Below are 22,113 nucleotides of genomic sequence, written 5' to 3'. Positions count from 1 at the left end.
AAATCTAAGTATGTATTTGTATTTTTAACCGATTTAAAAGTGAAAGTAAAAGTCCGGTAATTGCACCTGTAGGGGCGCTATTTCTCTCAGACAATGGAAGTCTGAAGCACATATACTCAAACAGAGGGACAGAGTGAGATGAGATGTCTGACAGTTTTTTAATTTTCTGTTATCCATACAGTGTTGTAAAGTCGTGAAACTATCCATATTTACTCAGAATGACTTTTTTTCTGTATGAAAAAAGGTTTTGAAGTGTTTGGAATTTAAAAATGCAGGACAATTAATAATTCCATTTTTATTGTCATTTAAAAAAATCACCATGACAAAACCGTTCAAGCTATCCAAAATCCATTGGCAATTTAAGTTGTTTAAAATGTTTTGGCATCATGTAGACAAAGTTTGGTGTGTATAGTGTTACTCTCCTCTGAGCAGTATGCATTAATTCACAGCTAAATGTAAAAAAAAAATCCACATTCAAATCAAAATAGCTGACTTCCTGTTGATCGTAGCTGATGACTGTGAATTAGAAAGTTGTCCGTGTTGATAAGAACAATTTTTGTACCGAGTTTGGTGTCTGTAGCTAAAACTAACCCCCCCACTTTTGACAAAAGGTGGCGCTATAGAGTGCCTCTTCCACGCCCTTTTAAAAGCTTTTTCCATTGTCTAGCTATCAAGAATACTGATATGTGTTTTGAGTTTCATGTAAATCTGAGGTTGTTATCTGCCTCAAAATCACCATAACAGAATATTCAAGTTTGACACGTTGCCATGGCAACAATATATAAGATATCAATATCCCCACAACAGATTTACATCGGCCATGTTTTGTCATTATTCTGATGAAGTTTGAAGCAAATCGAGTAAAAATAAGATGCTGAATTCAAAGCATTTTGAAAATGACTCACTTCCTGCTGCCAGTTGGTGGCGCTATAACGTTGACTCTTAATAATCACATATATACGATCGGTATCATACATCGAACAAACCGATGAAGTTTGATCAAACTCAGGCAATGTATGTGGATGTTATTAGGCATTTCCTGTTTCTCACTTTTTGCCCTAATTTCAACGCCTCGCCACGGGCAAACCGTTCGAGATATAAAAAATCCCCTCGCAATTTTTCATCCCCAATGTCTTGAGATCATGTTCACCGAGTTTGGTGGCAATCATGTAAAAAACCTATGACAAGTATATCAAATTCCAGAACATGCTTTTTTTAAACAGCCATGAATAGCTGACTTCCTGTTGGGCGGAGCCTTTGACATAGAGCGCGAAAGTTGTTCAGCTCAATGAGATCTACAAGTGTACTGAGTTTCATATAAATATATGCAAGTGTGTGTGAGCTATGGTTCAAGATTTCTGAATGTGTTCCAGGGGGCGCTGTAGAGCCCCTGTGCCACGCCCGGGTCCCAGTCTCTGTGGCGTCCTGATGGCCGCAGATTCCAATGTGTGTGCCAATTTTCAAGAGTTTTTGAGCATGTTAAGGCCCCCAAAAACCCCCGGAAGGTTTAATAAAAAATAAAAAAAATAATAATAATAATAAGAAATATAGCTGCAAGCAGCGATGTCGGGCTCAAGCCATCAGTGCAACGCCACCCCGGTGGCATCAGGATAACTGTGCCCAGCGGGCATAAGCATTTACAGTAACCCTCTGACAATCAGTTTTAAGGGATGCGGCAGTTAAAGGGTTAATCCGACCAATCTAGACTTTGAAATCACATACACAGAACAATATATATAACTTTAGTAACGCTTTATTTTAATATTTATAAAATATGTATAAGGTGTGCATTGTAGCTGACACCTATATGAACACATTACAATTGCTTTGTGACTGCAAGTCTTTCTTCTCAAATGCTATTGAGCTTCAAATTTGCATTTGAGCCCATGTGAAAAAGTTGCATAATTTACATATGACTTACAGTTTGTTGTAATAAATATCAAACATTCAATTTAATTGTGCATTATAGCTGTCACCTAGATGAACAATTACAGTTGTTTTTATGACTGTAAGTCATTCTCTTCAAATGCTACTGACGTTAGAAAAGTGTATAACAATATCACATGTAACTTTAGAGACCGGCCCAAAATTTGAGACTCTAGAAAGTCCAATGTCAAGACAACTTTATGCCTGTTTTATTTTCTTTATTTTTCTTTTCTCTGTGCCGGATTGCTGATGTCCTATACCCAGGCATAGATGTCCATCCATCAATTACGAACATTCAGCCGCAAACATGAGGTGTGAGCGGTCGCGAGCGCGGATGGGAGAATGGCGCATGTTTTTTTTTTTGTTTTTTTTTTGAGCAACTGGGATGGTGCCCCCTCTGGGAGTTGGTGCCCTACGAAGACTGCATACTATGTTATACTGCATAATGTTAACAAATTAGACATTATTTTACAGTGTTACCAAATCCTTAAATAATGTATTAGTGTTTTGTAATGATTTTAATGACCTATAAGCATTTGTGAAATAGTTTTGCTTGCATTGCAGCTTTATCTGTCAGTTGAAGAGTTTTACTGTTACATCCATGAGATTAATAAATGTCATGTCACGTCACAGGTTGTCATAGGTCAGTATCAAATGAGTTTGAAATTATTATTTGCAGCACAAATTAGGGTTCTTAGGATGTTTTTAAATCCCTAAAACTGTCAGAAAAGGATAAGGCCTAAGAGATTTCTTAACCTGTAATGAAAGGAAAAAACACCACCATTAGCAACAACAAAAACAATAACAATTTAAAATACAGATTTTTTTTTCCTGATTATTAAAGGGATGATTAGGTCTCTCTCTCTCTCTCTCTGCCAGACAGCCCCTCCCTACAGTCCACACACACTGTCACAGTCACCAACCCCCTCACACTCCCCCTCCCTCTCCCCCTCCCTTCCCTCACACAGACAGGGTGGCCAGAGTGAGATCATGTCAGTTGAGAAGTCTGACAGTTTTTTTAATTTTCTTTTATCCATACAGTATTGTAAAGTCGTGAAACTATGCATATTTCCTCAGAATGATTTGATCTTTGTATAAAAAAAATGCGTTGAAGTGTTTGGAAGCTGCAATTTAAACATACAAGACAATTAATGTTTCCCTTTTTACTGTCATTTCAAAAATTCACCACGACAAAACCGTTCAAGCTAACCAAAATCCGTTCGCAATTTAAGTTCCTCAATGGTTTTTCTTCATGTAGACAAAGTTTGGTGTGTATAGTGTACTTCCCCTGTGAGGAGTATGCATTAATTCACAACTGTAAAATCTCAAAAATACACATTCAAATCAAAATAGCCGACTTCCTGTTGATCGTAGCTTATGATTGTGAATTAGAAAGTTGTCCGTCTTGATTAGAACAATTTATGTACCAAGTTTTGTGTCTGTAGCTAAAACTAACCCCCCCACTTTTGACAAAAGGTGGCGCTATAGCGTGCCTCCTTCACGCCCTTTTAAAAGCTTTTGCCATTGTCTAGCTATCAATAATACCGATATGTATTTTGAGTTTCATGTAAGTCTGAGCTTGTTGTCTGCCTCAAACTCACCATAACAGAACATTCAAGTTTGACACGTTGCCATGGCAACACCATATCAGATATCAATATCCCCACAACAGATTTACATCGGCCGTGTTTTGTCATTATTCTGATGAAGTTTTAAGGAAATCGAGTAAAAATAAGATGCTAAATTCAAAACATTTTGAAAATGACTCACTTCCTGCTGCCAGTTGGTGGCGCTATAACGTTGACTCTTAATAGTCACATATATACGATCTGTATCATAAAATGAACAAACCAATCAAGTTTGATCAAATTCAGGAAATGTATGTGGACGTTATTAGACATTTCCTGTTTCTCATTTCTCGCCATAATTTCAACGCCTCACCACGGGCAAACAGTTAGAGATATCAAAAATCCCCTCGCAATTTTTCATCCCCAATGTCTTGAGATCATGTTCACCGAGTTTCGTGACGAACGGGTTGAATACCTCAGAGGAGTATTTCAAATTCCAGAGCATGCTTTTTTTAAACAGCCCTGAATAGTTGACTTCCTGTTGGGCGGAGCCTAAGACATAAAGTGTGAAAGTTGTTCGGCTTAATGAGATCTATAAGTGTACCGAGTTTCATATAAATACATGCAAGTGTGTGTGAGCTATGGTTCAAGATTTCTGAAGGTGTTCCAGGGGGCGCTGTAGAGTCCCTGTGCCACGCCCGGGTCCCAGCCTCTGCAGCGTCCTGATGGCCGCAGATTCCAATGTGTGTGCCAATTTTCAAGAGTTTTTGAGCATGTTAAGGCCCCTAAAAACCCCCGGAAGGTTTAATAAAAAATAAAAAAAATAATAATAAGAAGAATAATCCTTAGAAGAACAATAGGGCTCTTCGCCCCTTCGGGCTTGAGCCCTAAATATAGCTGCAAGCAGCGATGTCGGGCTCAAGCCATCAGTGCAACCCCACCCCGGTGGCATTAGGATAACTGTGCCCAGCGGGCATAAGCATTTACAGTAACCCTCTGACAATCAGTTTTAAGGGATGCGGCAGTTAAAGGGTTAATCCGACCAATCTAGACTTTGAAATCACATACACAGAACAATATATATAACTTTAGTAACACTTTATTTTAATATTTATAAAAAATGTATAAGGTGTGCATTGTAGCTGACACCTATATGAACACATTACAATCGCTTTGTGACTGCAAGTCTTTCTTCTCAAATGCTATTGAGCTTCAAATTTGCATTTGAGCCCATGTGAAAAAGTAGCATAATTTACATATGACTTACAGTTTGTTGTAATAAATATCAAACATTCAATTTAATTGTGCATTATAGCTGTCACCTAGATGAACAATTACAGTTGTTTTTATGACTGTAAGTCATTCTCTTCAAATGCTACTGACGTTAGAAAAGTGTATAACAATATCACATGTAACTTTAGAGACCGGCCCTAAATTTGAGACTCTAGAAAGTCCAATGTCAAGACAACTTTATGCCTGTTTTATTTTCTTTAGTTTTCTTTTCTCTGTGCCGGATTGCTGATGTCCTATACCCAGGCATAGATGTCAATCCATCAATTACGAACATTCAGCCGCAAACATGAGGTGTGAGCGGTCGCGAGCGCGGATGGGAGAATGGCGCATGTTTTTTTTTTTGTTTTTTTTTTGAGCAACTGGGATGGTGCCCCCTCTGGGAGTTGGTGCCCTACGAAGACTGCATTCTATGTTATACTGCATAATGTTAACAAATTAGACATTATTTTACAGTGTTACCAAATCCTTAAATAATGTATTAGTGTTTTGTAATTATTTTAATGACCTATAAGCATTTGTGAAATAGTTTTGCTTGCATTGCAGCTTTATCTGTCAGTTGAAGAGTTTTACTGTTACATCCATGAGATTAATAAATGTCATGTCACGTCACAGGTTGTCATAGGTCAGTATCAAATGAGTTTGAAATTATTATTTGCAGCACAAATTAGGGTTCTTAGGATGTTTTTAAATCCCTAAAACTGTCAGAAAAGGATAAGGCCTAAGAGATTTCTTAACCTGTAATGAAAGGAAAAAACACCACCATTAGCAACAACAAAAACAATAACCATTTAAAATACAGATTTTTTTTTTCCTGATTATTAAAGGGATGATTAGGTCTCTCTCTCTCTCTCTCTGCCAGACAGCCCCTCCCTACAGTCCACACACACTGTCACAGTCACCAACCCCCTCACACTCCCCCTCCCTCTCCCCCTCCCTTCCCTCACACAGACAGGGTGGCCAGAGTGAGATCATGTCAGTTGAGAAGTCTGACAGTTTTTTAATTTTCTTTTATCCATACAGTGTTGTAAAGTCGTGAAACTATGCATATTTCCTCAGAATGATTTGATCTTTGTATAAAAAAATGCTTTGAAGTGTTTGGAAGCTGCAATTTAAACATACAAGACAATTAATGTTTCCCTTTTTACTGTCATTTCAAAAATTCACCACGACAAAACCGTTCAAGCTAACCAAAATCCGTTCGCAATTTAAGTTCCTCAATGGTTTTTCTTCATGTAGACAAAGTTTGGTGTGTATAGTGTACTTCCCCTGTGATGAGTATGCATTAAATCAGAGCTCAATTTAAATATTCAAATCAAAATAGCCGACTTCCTGTTGGTCGTAGCTGATGACTGTGAATTAGAAAGTTGTCCGTCTTGATAAGAACAATTTATGTACCAAGTTTGGTGTCTGTAGCTAAAACTAACCCCCCCACTTTTGACAAAAGGTGGCGCTATAGAGTGCCTCATTCACGCCCTTTTAAAAGCTTTTGCCATTGTCTAGCTATCACTAATACTGATATGTGTTTTGAGTTTCATGTAAATCTGAGCTTGTTGTCTGCCTCAAACTCACCATAACAGAACATTCAAGTTTGACACGTTGCCATGGCAACACTATATCAGATATCAATATCCCCACAACAGATTTTCATCGGCCGTGTTTTGTCATTATTCTGATGAAGTTTTAAGTAAATCGAGTAAAAATAAGATGCTGAATTCAAAGCATTTGGAAAATGACACACTTCCTGCTGCCAGTTGGTGGCGCTATAACGTTGACTCTTAATAGTCACATATATACAATCGGTATCATACAACGAACAAACCCATGAAGTTTGATCAAATTCAGGAAATGTATGTGGATGTTATTAGACATTTCCTGTTTCTCATTTCTCGCCATAAGTTCCACGCCTCGCCACGGGCAAACCGTTCGAGATATCAAAAATCCCCTCGCAATTTTTCATCCTCAATGTCTTGAGATCATGTTCACCGAGTTTCGTGGCGAACGGGTTGAAAACCTCAGAGGAGTATTTCAAATTCCAGAGCATGCTTTTTTTAAACAGCCCTGAATAGCTGATTTCCTGTTGGGCGGAGCCTATGACATAAAGTGTGAAAGTTGTTCGGCTCAATGAGATCTATAAGTGTACTGAGTTTCATATAAATACATGCAAGTGTGTGTGAGCTATGGTTCAAGATTTCTGACTGTGTTCCAGGGGGCGCTGTAGAGCCCCTGTGCCACGCCCGGGTCCCAGCCTCTGCGGCGTCCTGATGGCCGCAGATTCCAATGTGTGTGCCAATTTTCAAGAGTTTTTGAGCATGTTAAGGCCCCCAAAAACCCCCGGAAGGTTTAATAAAAAATAAAAATAATAATAATAAATATAGCTGCAAGCAGCGATGTCGGGCTCAAGCCATCAGTGCAACGCCACCCCGGTGGCATCAGGATAACTGTGCCCAGCGGGCATAAGCATTTACAGTAACCCTCTGACAACAAGTTTTAAGGGATGCGGCAGTTAAAGGGTTAATCCGACCAATCTAGACTTTGAAATCACATACACAGAACAATATATATAACTTTAGTAACACTTTATTTTAATATTAATAAAAAATGTATAAGGTGTGCATTGTAGCTGACACCTATATGAACACATTACAATTGTTTTATGACTGCAAGTCTTTCTTCTCAAATGCTATTGAGCTTCAAATTTGCATTTGAGCCCATGTGAAAAAGTAGCATAATTTACATATGACTTACAGTTTGTTGTAATAAATATCAAACATTCAATTTAATTGTGCATTATAGCTGTCACCTAGATGAACAATTACAGTTGTTTTTATGACTGTAAGTCATTCTCTTCAAATGCTACTGACGTTAGAAAATTATTTAACAATAGCACATGTAACTTTAGAGACCGGCCCTAAATTTGAGACTCTAGAAACTCCAATGTCAAGACAACTTTATGCCTGTTTTATTTTCTTTAGTTTTCTTTTCTCTGTTCCGGATTGCTGATGTCCTATACCCAGGCATAGATGTCCATCCATCAATTACGAACATTCAGCCGCAAACATGAGGTGTGAGCGGTCGCGAGCGCGGATGGGAGAATGGCGCATGTTTTTTTTTTGTTTTTTTTGAGCAACTGGGATGGTGCCCCCTCTGGGAGTTGGTGCCCTAAGAAGACTGCATACTATGCATATAGGGAGCAGCGGTACAATCTCGAAGATATATTCCTCAAACCATCTTACAAGAGGAGGTGATGCTAATCCTTCAAGAATCGCATAAAAGCTATTCAAGTGTACAGTTTCCTTTTATTGCATCTTGAAATAAATATTTCTGAATTCTGAATCAAACTGGGTTGTGTTTATTTATTTATTTTATAAGACAACTGAGACTTTAATCTCCTTTGTAATATATGTGCTTTTAAACCAAGAACAATTTATTTATGGATGTATTACTGCTTAATAATGACTATTATTAAGGGAAAAGGCTTTATAATCATGAACTATTTACTAATGCTTAGCTAATGAGTGCAATTATTATAAAGTGTTACCATTGCATATACTAATGTTAACAAATTAGACATTATTTTACAGTGTTACCAAATCCTTAAATAATGTATTAGTGTTTTGTAATGATTTTAATGACCTATAAGCATTTGTGAAATAGTTTTGCTTGCATTGCAGCTTTATCTGTCAGTTGAAGAGTTTTACTGTTACATCCATGAGATTAATACATGTCATGTCACGTCACAGGTTGTCATAGGTCAGTATCAAATGAGTTTGAAATTATTATTTGCAGCACAAATTAGGGTTCTTAGGATGTTTTTAAATCCCTAAAACTGTCAGAAAAGGATAAGGCCTAAGAGATTTCTTAACCTGTAATGAAAGGAAAAAACACCACCATTAGCAACAACAAAAACAATAACAATTTAAAATATAGATTTTTTTTTTCCTGATTATTAAAGGGATGATTAGGTCTCTCTCTCTCTCTCTCTGCCAGACAGCCCCTCCCTACAGTCCACACACACTGTCACAGTCACCAACCCCCTCACACTCCCCCTCCCTCTCCCCCTCCCTTCCCTCACACAGACAGGGTGGCCAGAGTGAGATCATGTCAGTTGAGAAGTCTGACAGTTTTTTAATTTTCTTTTATCCATACAGTGTTGTAAAGTCGTGAAACTATGCATATTTCCTCAGAATGATTTGATCTTTGTATGAAAAAATGCTTTGAAGTGTTTGGAAGCTGCAATTTAAACATACAAGACAATTAATGTTTCCCTTTTTACTGTCATTTCAAAAATTCACCACGACAAAACCGTCCAAGCTAACCAAAATCCGTTCGCAATTTAAGTTCCTCAATGGTTTTTCTTAATGTAGACAAAGTTTGGTGTGTATAGTGTACTTCCCCTGGGAGGAGTATGCATTAATTCACAAAAGAAAATTCCCAAAAATCCATATTCAAGTCAAAATAGCCAACTTCCTGTTGGTCGTAGCTTATGACTGCGAATTAGAAAGTTGTCCGTCTTGAGAAGAACAATTTATGTACCAAGTTTGGTGTCTGTAGCTAAAACTAACCCCCCCACTTTTGACAAAAGGTGGCGCTATAGAGTGCCTCCTTCACGCCCTTTTAAAAGCTTTTGCCATTGTCTAGCTATCACTAATACTGATATGTGTTTTGAGTTTCATGTAAATCTGAGCTTGTTGTCTGCCTCAAACTCACCATAACAGAACATTCAAGTTTGACACGTTGCCATGGCAACACTATATCAGATATCAATATCCCCACAACAGATTTACATCGGCCGTGTTTTGTCATTATTCTGATGAAGTTTTAAGTAAATAGAGTAAAAATAAGATGCTGAATTCAAAGCATTTGGAAAATGACACACTTCCTGCTGCCAGTTGGTGGCGCTATAATGTTGACTCTTAATAGTCACATATATACGATCAGTATCATACAACGAACAAACCAATGAAGTTTGATCAAATTCAGGAAATGTATGTGGATGTTATTAGACATTTCCTGTTTCTTATTTCTCGCCATAATTTCAAAGCCTCGCCACGAGCAAACCGTTCGAGATATCAAAAATCCCCTCGCAATTTTTCATCCCCAATGTCTTGAGATCATGTTCACCGAGTTTCGTGGCGAACGGGTTGAAAACCTCAGAGGAGTATTTCAAATTCCAGAGCATGCTTTTTTTAAACAGCCCTGAATAGCTGACTTCCTGTTGGGCGGAGCCTATGACATAGAGCGCGAAAGTTGTTCAGCTCAATGAGATCTATAAGTGTACTGAGTTTCATATAAATACATGCAAGTGTGTGTGAGCTATGGTTCAAGGTGTCTGACTGTGTTCCAGGGGGCGCTGTAGAGCCCCTGTGCCACGCCCGGGTCCCAGTCTCTGTGGCGTCCTGATGGCCGCAGATTCCAATGAGTGTGCCAATTTTCAAGAGTTTTTGAGCATGTTAAGGCCCCCAAAAATGCCCGGAAGGTTTAAAAAAAAATAAAAAAAATAATAATAATAATAATAAGAAGAATAATCCTTAGGGGAACAATAGGGCTCTTCGCCCCTTCGGGCTTGAGCCCTAATAACAAGAATAATCCTTAGAAGAACAATAGGGCTCTTCGCCCCTTCGGGCTTGAGCCCTAAAAAGAATAATCCTTAGGGGAACAATAGGGCTCTTCGCCCCTTCGGGCTTGAGCCCTAATAATAAAAAAATATAGCTGCAAGCAGCGATGTCGGGCTCAAGCCATCAGTGCAACGCCACCCCGGTGGCATCAGGATAACTGTGCCCAGCGGGCATAAGCATTTACAGTAACCCTCTGACAATCAGTTTTAAGGGATGCGGCAGTTAAAGGGTTAATCCGACCAATCTAGACTTTGAAATCACATACACAGAACAATATATATAACTTTAGTAACACTTTATTTTAATATTTATAAAAAATGTATAAGGTGTGCATTGTAGCTGACACCTATATGAACACATTACAATTGCTTTGTGACTGCAAGTCTTTCTTCTCAAATGCTATTGAGCTTCAAATTTGCATTTGAGCCCATGTGAAAAAGTTGCATAATTTACATATGACTTACAGTTTGTTGTAATAAATATCAAACATTCAATTTAATTGTGCATTATAGCTGTCACCTAGATGAACAATTACAGTTGTTTTTATGACTGTAAGTCATTCTCTTCAAATGCTACTGACGTTAGAAAAGTGTATAACAATATCACATGTAACTTTAGAGACCTTCCCTAAATTTGAGACTCTAGAAAGTCCAATGTCAAGACAACTTTATGCCTGTTTTATTTTCTTTAGTTTTCTTTTCTCTGTGCCGGATTGCTGATGTCCTATACCCAGGCATAGATGTCCATCCATCAATTACGAACATTCAGCCGCAAACATGAGGTGTGAGCGGTCGCGAGCGCGGATGGGAGAATGACGCATGTTTTTTTTTTTTTTTTTTTTTTTTTTGAGCAACTGGGATGGTGCCCCCTCTGGGAGTTGGTGCCCTACGAAGACTGCATACTATGTTATACTGCATAATGTTAACAAATTAGACATTATTTTACAGTGTTACCAAATCCTTAAATAATGTATTAGTGTTTTGTAATGATTTTAATGACCTATAAGCATTTGTGAAATAGTTTTGCTTGCATTACAGCTTTATCTGTCAGTTGAAGAGTTTTACTGTTACATCCATGAGATTAATAAATGTCATGTCACGTCACAGGTTGTCATAGGTCAGTATCAAATGAGTTTGAAATTATTATTTGCAGCACAAATTAGGGTTCTTAGGATGTTTTTAAATCCCTAAAACTGTCAGAAAAGGATAAGGCCTAAGAGATTTCTTAACCTGTAATGAAAGGAAAAAACACCACCATTAGCAACAACAAAAACAATAACAATTTAAAATACAGATTTTTTTTTTCCTGATTATTAAAGGGATGATTAGGTCTCTCTGTCTCTCTCTCTGCCAGACAGCCCCTCCCTACAGTCCACACACACTGTCACAGTCACCAACCCCCTCACACTCCCCCTCCCTCTCCCCCTCCCTTCCCTCACACAGACAGGGTGGCCAGAGTGAGATCATGTCAGTTGAGAAGTCTGACAGTTTTTTAATTTTCTTTTATCCATACAGTGTTGTAAAGTCGTGAAACTATGCATATTTCCTCAAAATGATTTGATCTTTGTATAAAAAAATGCTTTGAAGTGTTTGGAAGCTGCAATTTAAACATACAAGGCAATTAATGTTTCCCTTTTTACTGTCATTTCAAAAATTCACCACGACAAAACCGTTCAAGCTAACCAAAATCCGTTCGCAATTTAAGTTCCTCAATGGTTTTTCTTCATGTAGACAAAGTTTGGTGTGTATAGTGTACTTCCCCTGTGAGGAGTATGCATTAAATCAGAGCTCAATTTAAATATTCAAATCAAAATAGCCGACTTCCTGTTGGTCGTAGCTGATGACTGTGAATTAGAAAGTTGTCCGTCTTGAAAAGAACAATTTATGTACCAAGTTTGGTGTCTGTAGCTAAAACTAACCCCCCCACTTTTGACAAAAGGTGGCGCTATAGAGTGCCTCCTTCACGCCCTTTTAAAAGCTTTTGCCATTGTCTAGCTATCACTAATACTGATATGTGTTTTGAGTTTTATGTAAATCTGAGCTTGTTGTCTGCCTCAAACTCACCATAACAGAACATTCAAGTTTGACACGTTGCCATGGCAACACTATATCAGATATCAATATCCCCACAACAGATTTACATCGGCCGTGTTTTGTCATTATTCTGATGAAGTTTTAAGTAAATAGAGTAAAAATAAGATGCTGAATTCAAAGCATTTGGAAAATGGCACACTTCCTGCTGCCAGTTGGTGGCGCTATAATGTTGACTCTTAATAGTCACATATATACGATCAGTATCATACAACGAACAAACCAATGAAGTTTGATCAAATTCAGGAAATGTATGTGGATGTTATTAGACATTTCCTGTTTCTCATATCTCGCCATAATTTCAACGCCTCGCCACGGGCAAACCGTTCGAGATATCAAAAATCCCCTCGCAATTTTCCATCCCCAATGTCTTGAGATCATGTTGACCGAGTTTGGTGGCAATCAAGTAAAAGACCTATGACAAGTATATCAAATTCCAGAGCATGCTTTTTATAAACAGCCCTAAATAGCTGACTTCCTGTTGGGCGGAGCCTATGACATAGAGTGCGAAAGTTGCTCGGCTCAATGAGATCTATAAGTGTACTGAGTTTCATATAAATACATGAAAGTGTGTGTGAGCTATGGTTCAAGATTTCTGACTGTGTTCCAGGGGGCGCTGTAGAGTCCCTGTGCCACGCCCGGGGCCCAGTCTCTGTGGCGTCCTGATGGCCGCAGATTCCAATGTGTGTGCCAATTTTCAAGAGTTTTTGAGCATGTTAAGGCCTCCAAAAACCCCCGGAAGGTTTAATAAAAAATAAAAAAAATAATAATAAATATAGCTGCAAGCAGCGATGGCGGGCTCAAGCCGTCAGTGCAACGCCATCCCGGTGGCATCGGGAAAACTGTGCCCAGCGGGCATAAGCATTTACAGTAACCCTCTGGCAATCAAGTTTTAAGGGATACGGCAGTTAAAGGGTTAATCCGACCCATCTAGACTTTGAAATCACATACACAGAACAATATATATAACTTTAGTAACACTTTATTTTAATATATATATAAATGTATAAGGTGTGCATTGTAGCTGACACCTAAATTAACACATTAAAATTGTTTTATGACTGCAAGTCTTTCTCCTCAAATGCTATTGAGTCCATGTGAAAAAGTAGCATAATTTATATATGACTTACAGTTTGTTTTAATAAATATCAAACATTCAATTTAATTGTGCATTATAGCTGTCACGTAGATGAACAATTACAGTTGTTTTTATGACTGTAAGTAATTCTCTTCAAATGCTACTGATGTTAGAAAAGTGTATAACAATATCACATGTAACTTTAAAGAAGGTCCCTAAAATTGAGACTCTCGAATGTCCAATGTCAAGCCAAATTTATGCCTGTTTTTGTTTTGTTTTTTACTTTATTTTTCTTTTCTCTGTGCCGGATTGCTGATGTCTTTTACCCGGGCATAGATGTCCATCCATCAATTACAAACATTCATCCGCAAATGTCCGAGCGGTCGGGAGCGCGGATGGGAGAATGGCGCATGTTTTATTTTTTTTTGAGCTACTGGGATGGTGCCCCCTCTGGGAGTTGGTGCCCTACGAAGACTGCGTATTCTGCATATAGGGAGCGGCGGTACTATCTGGAAGATATTTTCCTCAAACCGTCGTACAAGAGGAGGTGATGCTAGTACTTCAAGAATCTCTCAAAACCTATCTGTTCATAAAGCCTATATATAAAGTCTTAATATAGTATTCCACAATATGTTGTGCTATTCTAATATTATTGCGGTTTTTTATTGACATTTTTATTTGCTGTTATTTTTTGTTTTAATATTGTTATTGTTGTTACTTGTTGTACTGTACGGTGACCCTGAGTGGTTTGAAAGGCTCCTTAAATAAAATGCATTATTATTATTATTATTATAATAATAATTATTATTATTATTATTAGCTGTACACTTGATAAAAAAATTAATATAAACTTATGCAATTGTATATATATATATATATATATATATATATATATATATATATATATAGTGTACAGTTTTCTTTTATTGCATCTTGAAATAAATGTTTCTGAGTTCTGTGTTTATTTTTTTTTTTTATTATTATTATTTTTTTTAGTTAGATTACAGCCTTTAATCTCCTCAAAATAAATGTGCATATAAACCATGAACAATTTAATTATAGCTGTATTTATAAAATGCTTACTAATGACTATTAATTTTGGGAGAAGGCTATATAAAGCAGCAACAGTTGATGTTGAGGCCTAAGATATTTCTTAAGCTGTAATGATGAAAAAACAACAACAACAACAACACAAAATTGCTTTTTTTTTTTCTGCTGGTGATTAAAGAGATGATTAAGTCTCCCTCTCTCTCTCTCTCTCTCTCTCTCTCTCTCTCTCTCTCTCTCTCTCTCTCTCTCTCTCTCTCTCTCTGACACCAAGCCCATCCCCTCTCCCACACATTCACACAAACTCAGCACACACACTTAACACACACACACTTAACACACAAACACTTAACACACAAACACACACACACACACATTACAGTGACAGAGGGACAGAGTGACATCAGATGTATGGTAGTTTTTTAATTTTCTCTCATCCATATAGTTTTGTATAGTCATGAAACTATGCATATTTCCTCAGCATGACTTGTCTTCTATGTGTACATTTTGTTGAAGTGTTTAGAAGCTGCACTTAAAAAAATAAAAGACATTTACTGGTTCCTTTTTTACTGTTATTTCAAAAAATCACCATCCAAAATTCATTCACACCTGTTCTGTAAGATAAATTCTTTAAACAGTGGTAAAAGAGGATGTGGTACTGATCCTTCAAGAGTCACTCGAAACTTATCTGTCCATAAAGCCTATAAAGAATTATTCTTAATACACAGTATTTCACAATACTTCAGCATATTATTCTAATTAAGTGAGGGTAATTTTATCAGTAAAATACATATTTTTCTTTGAAAGATTTCTATAAATGATTTAAATCATATTCGTTTCTACAATAATTATTTAAAAGTAATCCTATAGCTCCATCTGGTGGCCATTATTGGTACTAAGAATTGCAAGCTTGATTTATATGTTATGATAGTTTTAATTTTATGCTGGCTCTTGGACATGATAAAGCTATGAAACTTACTGTGCTTCTTTCAAATGATGACTTCTACGTATATAAAAAATTATGAAGAGTTGGAATGAAGAATGTTAAAGATATAGTAAAATAACTATTGTATTTTTTTATGTTACTTTAATAAATCGGTATGGCCACACCATTTAAGGTATCTTAAACCCATTCGCAATTTAACATCTTCAGTATATTGGCATCATGTTGAAAAAGTTTGGTGTGAACTACTTGTGTCTTCTTGGAGGAGTATGATTCATTTACAGGCTGATTTGATCATAAATCCACAATAACATTTCTGAGTTCTGTATCAATCTGTGTTGTTGTTTGTTTATTTTCATTTTTTTATTTTTCATAGGAAGATAACTGACCCTTTACTCTCCTTTTTAATAAATGTGCTTATAAACCAAGATCAAGCTATTTATAGCTGTATTTATAAGCTGCTTATTAATGACCATTTAAGTTGGGACAAGACTTTATAAAGCATGAACTGACTATTTACTAATGAGTGCAGTTATTATAAAGTGTTACCAATGCATTTACTAATGTTAACAAATTAGACATTATTTTACAGTGTTATCAAATCCCTTAAATGATTAACAAGCATTTGTGAAAGTTCTGCTTGCATTACAGCTTAGTCTTCATCTGCGAGCTGAACAGTTTTACTGTTACATCCATGAGATTATGTAAATTAAGATAAATGTCATGTCACAGGATGGAATAGGTCAGTATCAAATGAGATTGAAATTATTATTTGCAGCACAAATAAGTATTTTTAGAATTTTGTTTTTAATTCCTGAAACTGTCAGAAAAGGATAAGGCCTAAGAGATTTCTTAAGCTGTAATGAAAACAGCAATGTTAGCAACAGCAACAAAAAATAATTTAAAATACTTTTTTTTTCCTGGTGATTAAAGAGATGATTAAGTCTCTCTCTCTCTATCTCTCTCTCTCTCTCTCATTGTGTCTGCCACTCAGCTCATGCCCATCCCCCATTCACAGACACACACACACACACACTCATTCAGCACACATACATTCCTCAAACAGAGGGACAGAGTGAGTTGAGATGTCTGACAGTTTTTTAATTTTCTTTTAATCATACAGTGTTGTAAAGTCATGAAACTATGCATATGTCCTCAGAATGATCTGATCTCTGTATGATTTTTTTTTTTTAAGTGTTTGGAAGCTGCAATTTAAAAATACAAGACAATTAATGATTCCCTTTTTACTGTCATTTAAAAAAATCACCACGACAAAACCGTTCAAGCTAACCAAAATCCGTTCGCAATTTAAGTTCCTCAATGTTTTTTCAACATGTAGACAAAGTTTGGTGAGTATAGTGAACATTTCCTGTGAGGAGTATGCATTAAATCAGAGCTCAATTTAAATATTCAAATCAAAATAGCCGACTTCCTGTTGGTCGTAGCTGATGACTGTGAATTAGAAAGTTGTCCGTCTTGAAAAGAACAATTTATGTACCAAGTTTGGCGTCTGTAGCTAAAACTAACCCCCCCACTTTTGACAAAAGGTGGCGCTATAGAGTGCCTCCTTCACGCCCTTTTAAAAGCTTTTGCCATTGTCTAGCTATCACTAATACTGATATGTGTTTTGAGTTTCATGTAAATCTGAGCTTGTTGTCTGCCTCAAACTCACCATAACAGAATATTCAAGTTTGACATGTTGCTATGGCAACACTATATTAGATATCAATATCCCCACAACAGATTTTCATCGGCCGTGTTTTGTCATTATTCTGATGAAGTTTGCAGCAAATCGAGTAAAAATAAGATGCTGAATTCAAAGCATTTGGAAAATGACACACTTCCTTTTGCCAGTTGGTGGCGCTATAACGTTGACTCTTAATAGTCACATATATACGATTGGTATCATACAGCGAACAAACCGATGAAGTTTGATCAAACTCAGGCAATGTATGTGGATGTTATTAGGCATTTCCTGTTTCTCATTTATTGCTCTAATTTCAACGCCTCGCCACGAGCAAACCGTTCGAGATATCAAAAATCCCCTCGCAATTTTTCATCCCCAATGTCTTGAGATCATGTTGACCGAGTTTCGTGGCAATCAAGTAAAAAACCTATGACAAGTATATTAAATTCCAGAGCATGCTTTTTTTAAACAGCCCTGAATAGCTGACTTCCTGTTGGGCGGAGCCTATGACATAGAGCGCGAAAGTTGTTCGGCTCAATGAGATCTAGAAGTGTATAGAGTTTCATATAAATACATGCAAGTGTGTGTGAGCTATGGTTCAAGATTTCTGAAGGTGTTCCAGGGGGCGCTGTAGAGTCCATGTGCCACGCCCGGGTCCCAGTCTCTGTGGCGTCCTGATGGCCGCAGATTCCAATGTGTGTGCCAATTTTCAAGAGTTTTTGAGCATGTTAAGGCCCCCAAAAATGCCCGGAAGGTTTAAAAAAAAATAAAAAAAATAATAATAATAATAAATATAGCTGCAAGCAGCGATGTCGGGCTCAAGCCATCAGTGCAACGCCACCCTGGTGGCATCGGGAAAACTGTGCCCAGCGGGCATAAGCATTTACAGTAACCCTCTGACAATCAAGTTTTAAGGGATGTGGCAGTTAAAGGGTTAATCCGACCAATCTAGACTTTGAAATCACATACACAGAACAATATATATAACTTAAGTAACACTTTATTTTAAAATGTATAAAAAATGTATAAGGTGTGCATTGTAGCTGACACCTATATGAACACATTACAATTGTTTTGTGACTACAAGTCTTTCTTCTCAAATGCTATTGAGTGGTCGCGAACGCGGATGGGAGAATGGCGCATATTTGTTTTGTTTTTTTTGAGCAACTGGTGCCCCCTCTGGGAGTTGGTGCTCTACGAAGACTGCATACTCTGCATATAGGGAGCGGCGGTACTATCTGGAAGATATATTCCTCAAACCATCGTACAAGTGAAGGTGATGCTAGTCCTTCAAGAATCGCTCAAAACCTTTTCAAGTGTACAGTTTCCTTTTATTGCATCTTGAAATAAATATTTCTGAATTCTGAATCAAACTGGGTTGTGTTTATTGATTTATTTTATAAGACAACTGAAACTTTAATCTCCTTTGTAATATATGTGCTTTTAAACCAAGAACAATGTAATTAGAGATGTATTCCTGCTTAATAATGACTATTATTAAGGGAAAAGGCTTTATAATCATGAACTATTTACTAATGCTTAGCTAATGAGTGCAGTTATTATTAAGTGTTACCAATGCATTTACTAATGTTAACAAATTAGACATTATTATACAGTGTTACCAAACCCTTTAATAATTTATTAGTGTTTTGTAATGATTTTAATGACCTATAAGCATTTGTGAAATAGTTTTGCTTGCATTGCAGCTTAATCTGTCAGTTGAAGAGTTTTACTGTTACATCCATGAGATTAATAAATGTCATGTCATGTCACAGGTTGTCATAGGTCAGTATCAAATGAGTTTGAAATTATAATTTGCAGCACAAATAAGGCTTCTTAGGATGTTTTTAAATCCCAAAAACTGTCAGAAAAGGATAAGGCCTAAGAGATTTCTTAACCTGTAATGAAAGGAAAAAAACACCACCATTAGCAACAACAAAAACAATAACAATTTAAAATATAGATTTTTTTCCTGATTATTAAAGGAATGATTAGGTCTCTCTCTCTCTCTCTCTCTCTCTCTCTCTCTCTCTGCCAGACAGCCCCTCCCTACAATCCACACACACTGTCAGTCACCAAAGATTCACAGTCACCAACCCCCTCACACTCACACTCCCCCTCCCTCTCCCCCTCCCTTTCCTCACACAGACGGAGTGGCCAGAGTGAGATCATGTCAGTTGAGAAGTCTGACAGTTTTTTCTTTTCTTTTATCCATACAGTGTTGTAAAGTCATGAAACTATGCATATTTCCTCATAATGATTTGATCTCTGTATGAAAACATGCCTTGAAGTGTTTGGAAGCTGCAATTTAGACATACAATACAATTAATGTTTCCCTTCTTACTGTCATTTCAAAAAATCACCACGTCAAAACCGTTCAAGCTAACCAAAATCCGTTCGCAATTTAAGTTCCTCGATGTTGTTTCTTCATGTAGTCAAAGTTTGGTGTGTATAGTGTACTTCCCATGTGAGGAGTATGCATTAATTCACAACTGTAAAATCTCAAAAATACACATTCAAATCAAAATAGCTGACTTCCTGTTGATCGTAGCTTATGACTGTGAATTAGAAAGTTGTCCGTCTTGATAAGAACAATTTAAGTACCGAGTTTGGTGTCTGTAGCTAAAACTAAATAAAATGCATTATTATTATTATTAGCTGTACACTTGCTAAACATTTTTAAATATAAACTTATGCAATTGTGTGTGTGTGTATATATATATATATATATATATATATATATATATATATATATATATATATATATATATATATATATATATATTTATATATATATATATACAAATTCAAGTGTACAGTTTTCTTTTATTGCATCTTGAAATAAATATTTATGAGTTCTGTGTTTGTTTATTTTATTTATTTTATTTTTTATTTTACATTTTTTTAGGGAGATTACAGCCTTTAATCTCCTCAAAATAAATGTGCATATAAACCATGAACAATTTAATTATAGCTGTATTTATAAAATGCTTACTAAAATATTAATTTTGGGAGAAGGCTATATAAAGCATGAACTGACTATTTACTAATGCTTAGCTAAGAATTGCAGCTATTATGAAGTGTTACCAATGCATTTACTAATGTTAACAATTGAGACATTATTTTAAAGTGTTACCAAATCCTTAAATAATTTAAAAGTGTTTTGTTATGATTTCATTAACCTATAAGCATTTGTGAAATAGTTCTGCTTGCATTAAAGCTTAGTCTTCATCTGTGAGCTGAACAGTTTTACTGTTACATCCTTGAGATTATGTAAATTCAAATAAATGTCATGTCACAGGGTGACAGAGGTCAGTATCAAATGAGTTTGAAATTATTATTTGCAGCACAAATAAGGTTTTTTAGGATTTTTTTTAATCCCTGAAACTGTCAGAAAAGGATAAGGCCTAAGATATTTCTTAAGATGTAATGATAACAGCACAATTAGCAACAACAACAAAAAAATAACTATTTAAAATACAGTTTTTTTTCTGGTGATTAAAGAGATGTTTAAGTCTCTCTCTCTCTCTCTCTCTCTCTCTCTCTCTGTCTGTCTGCCACTCAGCTCACACCCCTCCCCCACTCACACTCACACACACACACAGAGTCAGCACACAGAGTGACAGAGTGAGATCAGATGTCTGACAGTTTTTTAATTTTCTTTTAATCATACAGTGCTGTAAAGTCATGAAACTATGCATATTTCCTCAGAATCACTGGTTTTCTAAATTAAAAATGTTTTTTAAAGGTTTGGAAGCTGCAATTTAAAAATACAAGACGATTAATGTTTCACTTTTTACTGTCATTTCAAAAAATCACCACGACAAAACCGTTCAAGCTAACCAAAATCTGTTCGCAATTTAAGTTCCTCGATGTTTTTTCTTCATGTAGACAACGTTTGGTGTGTATAGTGTACTTCCCCTGTGAGGAGTATTCATTAATTCACAACTGTAAAATCTCAAAAATACACATTCAAATCAAAATAGCCGACTTCCTGTTGATCGTAGCTGATGACTGTGAATTAGAAAGTTGTCCGTCTTGAAAAGAACAATTTATGTACCAAGTTTGGTGTCTGTAGCTGAAACTAACCCCCCACTTTTGACAAAAGGTGGCGCTATAGAGTGCCTCCTTCACGCCCTTTTAAAAGCTTTTGCCATTGTCTAGCTATCAAGAATACTGATATGTGTTTTGAGTTTCATGTAAATCTGAGCTTGTTGTCTGCCTCAAACTCACCATAACAGAACATTCAAGTTTGACACGTTGCCATGGCAACACTATATCAGATATCAATATCCCCACAACAGATTTACATCGGCCGTGTTTTGTCATTATTCTGATGAAGTTTTAAGTAAATCGAGTAAAAATAAGATGCTGAATTCAAAGCATTTGGAAAATGACACACTTCCTGCTGCCAGTTGGTGGCGCTATAACGTTGACTCTTAATAGCCACATATATACAATCGGTATCATACAACGAACAAACCCATGAAGTTTGATCAAATTCAGGAAATGTATGTGGATGTTATTAGACATTTCCTGTTTCTCATTTCTCGCCATAAGTTCCATGCCTCGCCACGGGCAAACCGTTCGAGATATCAAAAATCCCCTCGCAATTTTTCATCCTCAATGTCTTGAGATCATGTTCACCGAGTTTCGTGGCGAACGGGTTGAAAACCTCAGAGGAGTATTTCAAATTCCAGAGCATGCTTTTTTTAAACAGCCCTGAATAGCTGACTTCCTGTTGGGCGGAGCCTATGACATAAAGTGTGAAAGTTGTTCGGCTCAATGAGATCTATAAGTGTACCGAGTTTGATATAAATACATGCAAGTGTGTGTGAGCTATGGTTCAAGAATTCTGACTGTCTT

At 36.6% G+C, this 22,113-nt stretch overlaps 1 long non-coding RNA gene across 1 annotated transcript; it reads right to left on the bottom strand.

Annotated features, from left to right (window-relative positions):
* Positions 1–11,410: 11,410 nt before the first annotated feature.
* Positions 11,411–19,197, bottom strand: LOC127952311 (uncharacterized). Its single transcript, XR_008152898.1, has 2 exons — positions 19,146–19,197; positions 11,411–11,631 (listed from the first exon to the last, which is right to left on the bottom strand). It is a non-coding gene; the product is annotated as an uncharacterized LOC127952311 (long non-coding RNA).
* Between the last annotated feature and the right edge of the window lie 2,916 nt (positions 19,198–22,113).

Source organism: Carassius gibelio, chromosome A3 (assembly GCF_023724105.1).
Source record: "Carassius gibelio isolate Cgi1373 ecotype wild population from Czech Republic chromosome A3, carGib1.2-hapl.c, whole genome shotgun sequence".
NCBI lineage: Eukaryota > Metazoa > Chordata > Actinopteri > Cypriniformes > Cyprinidae > Carassius > Carassius gibelio.
Note: the sequence above shows the minus strand (reverse complement) of the source record. Positions and strands in the feature narration are given on the sequence as shown.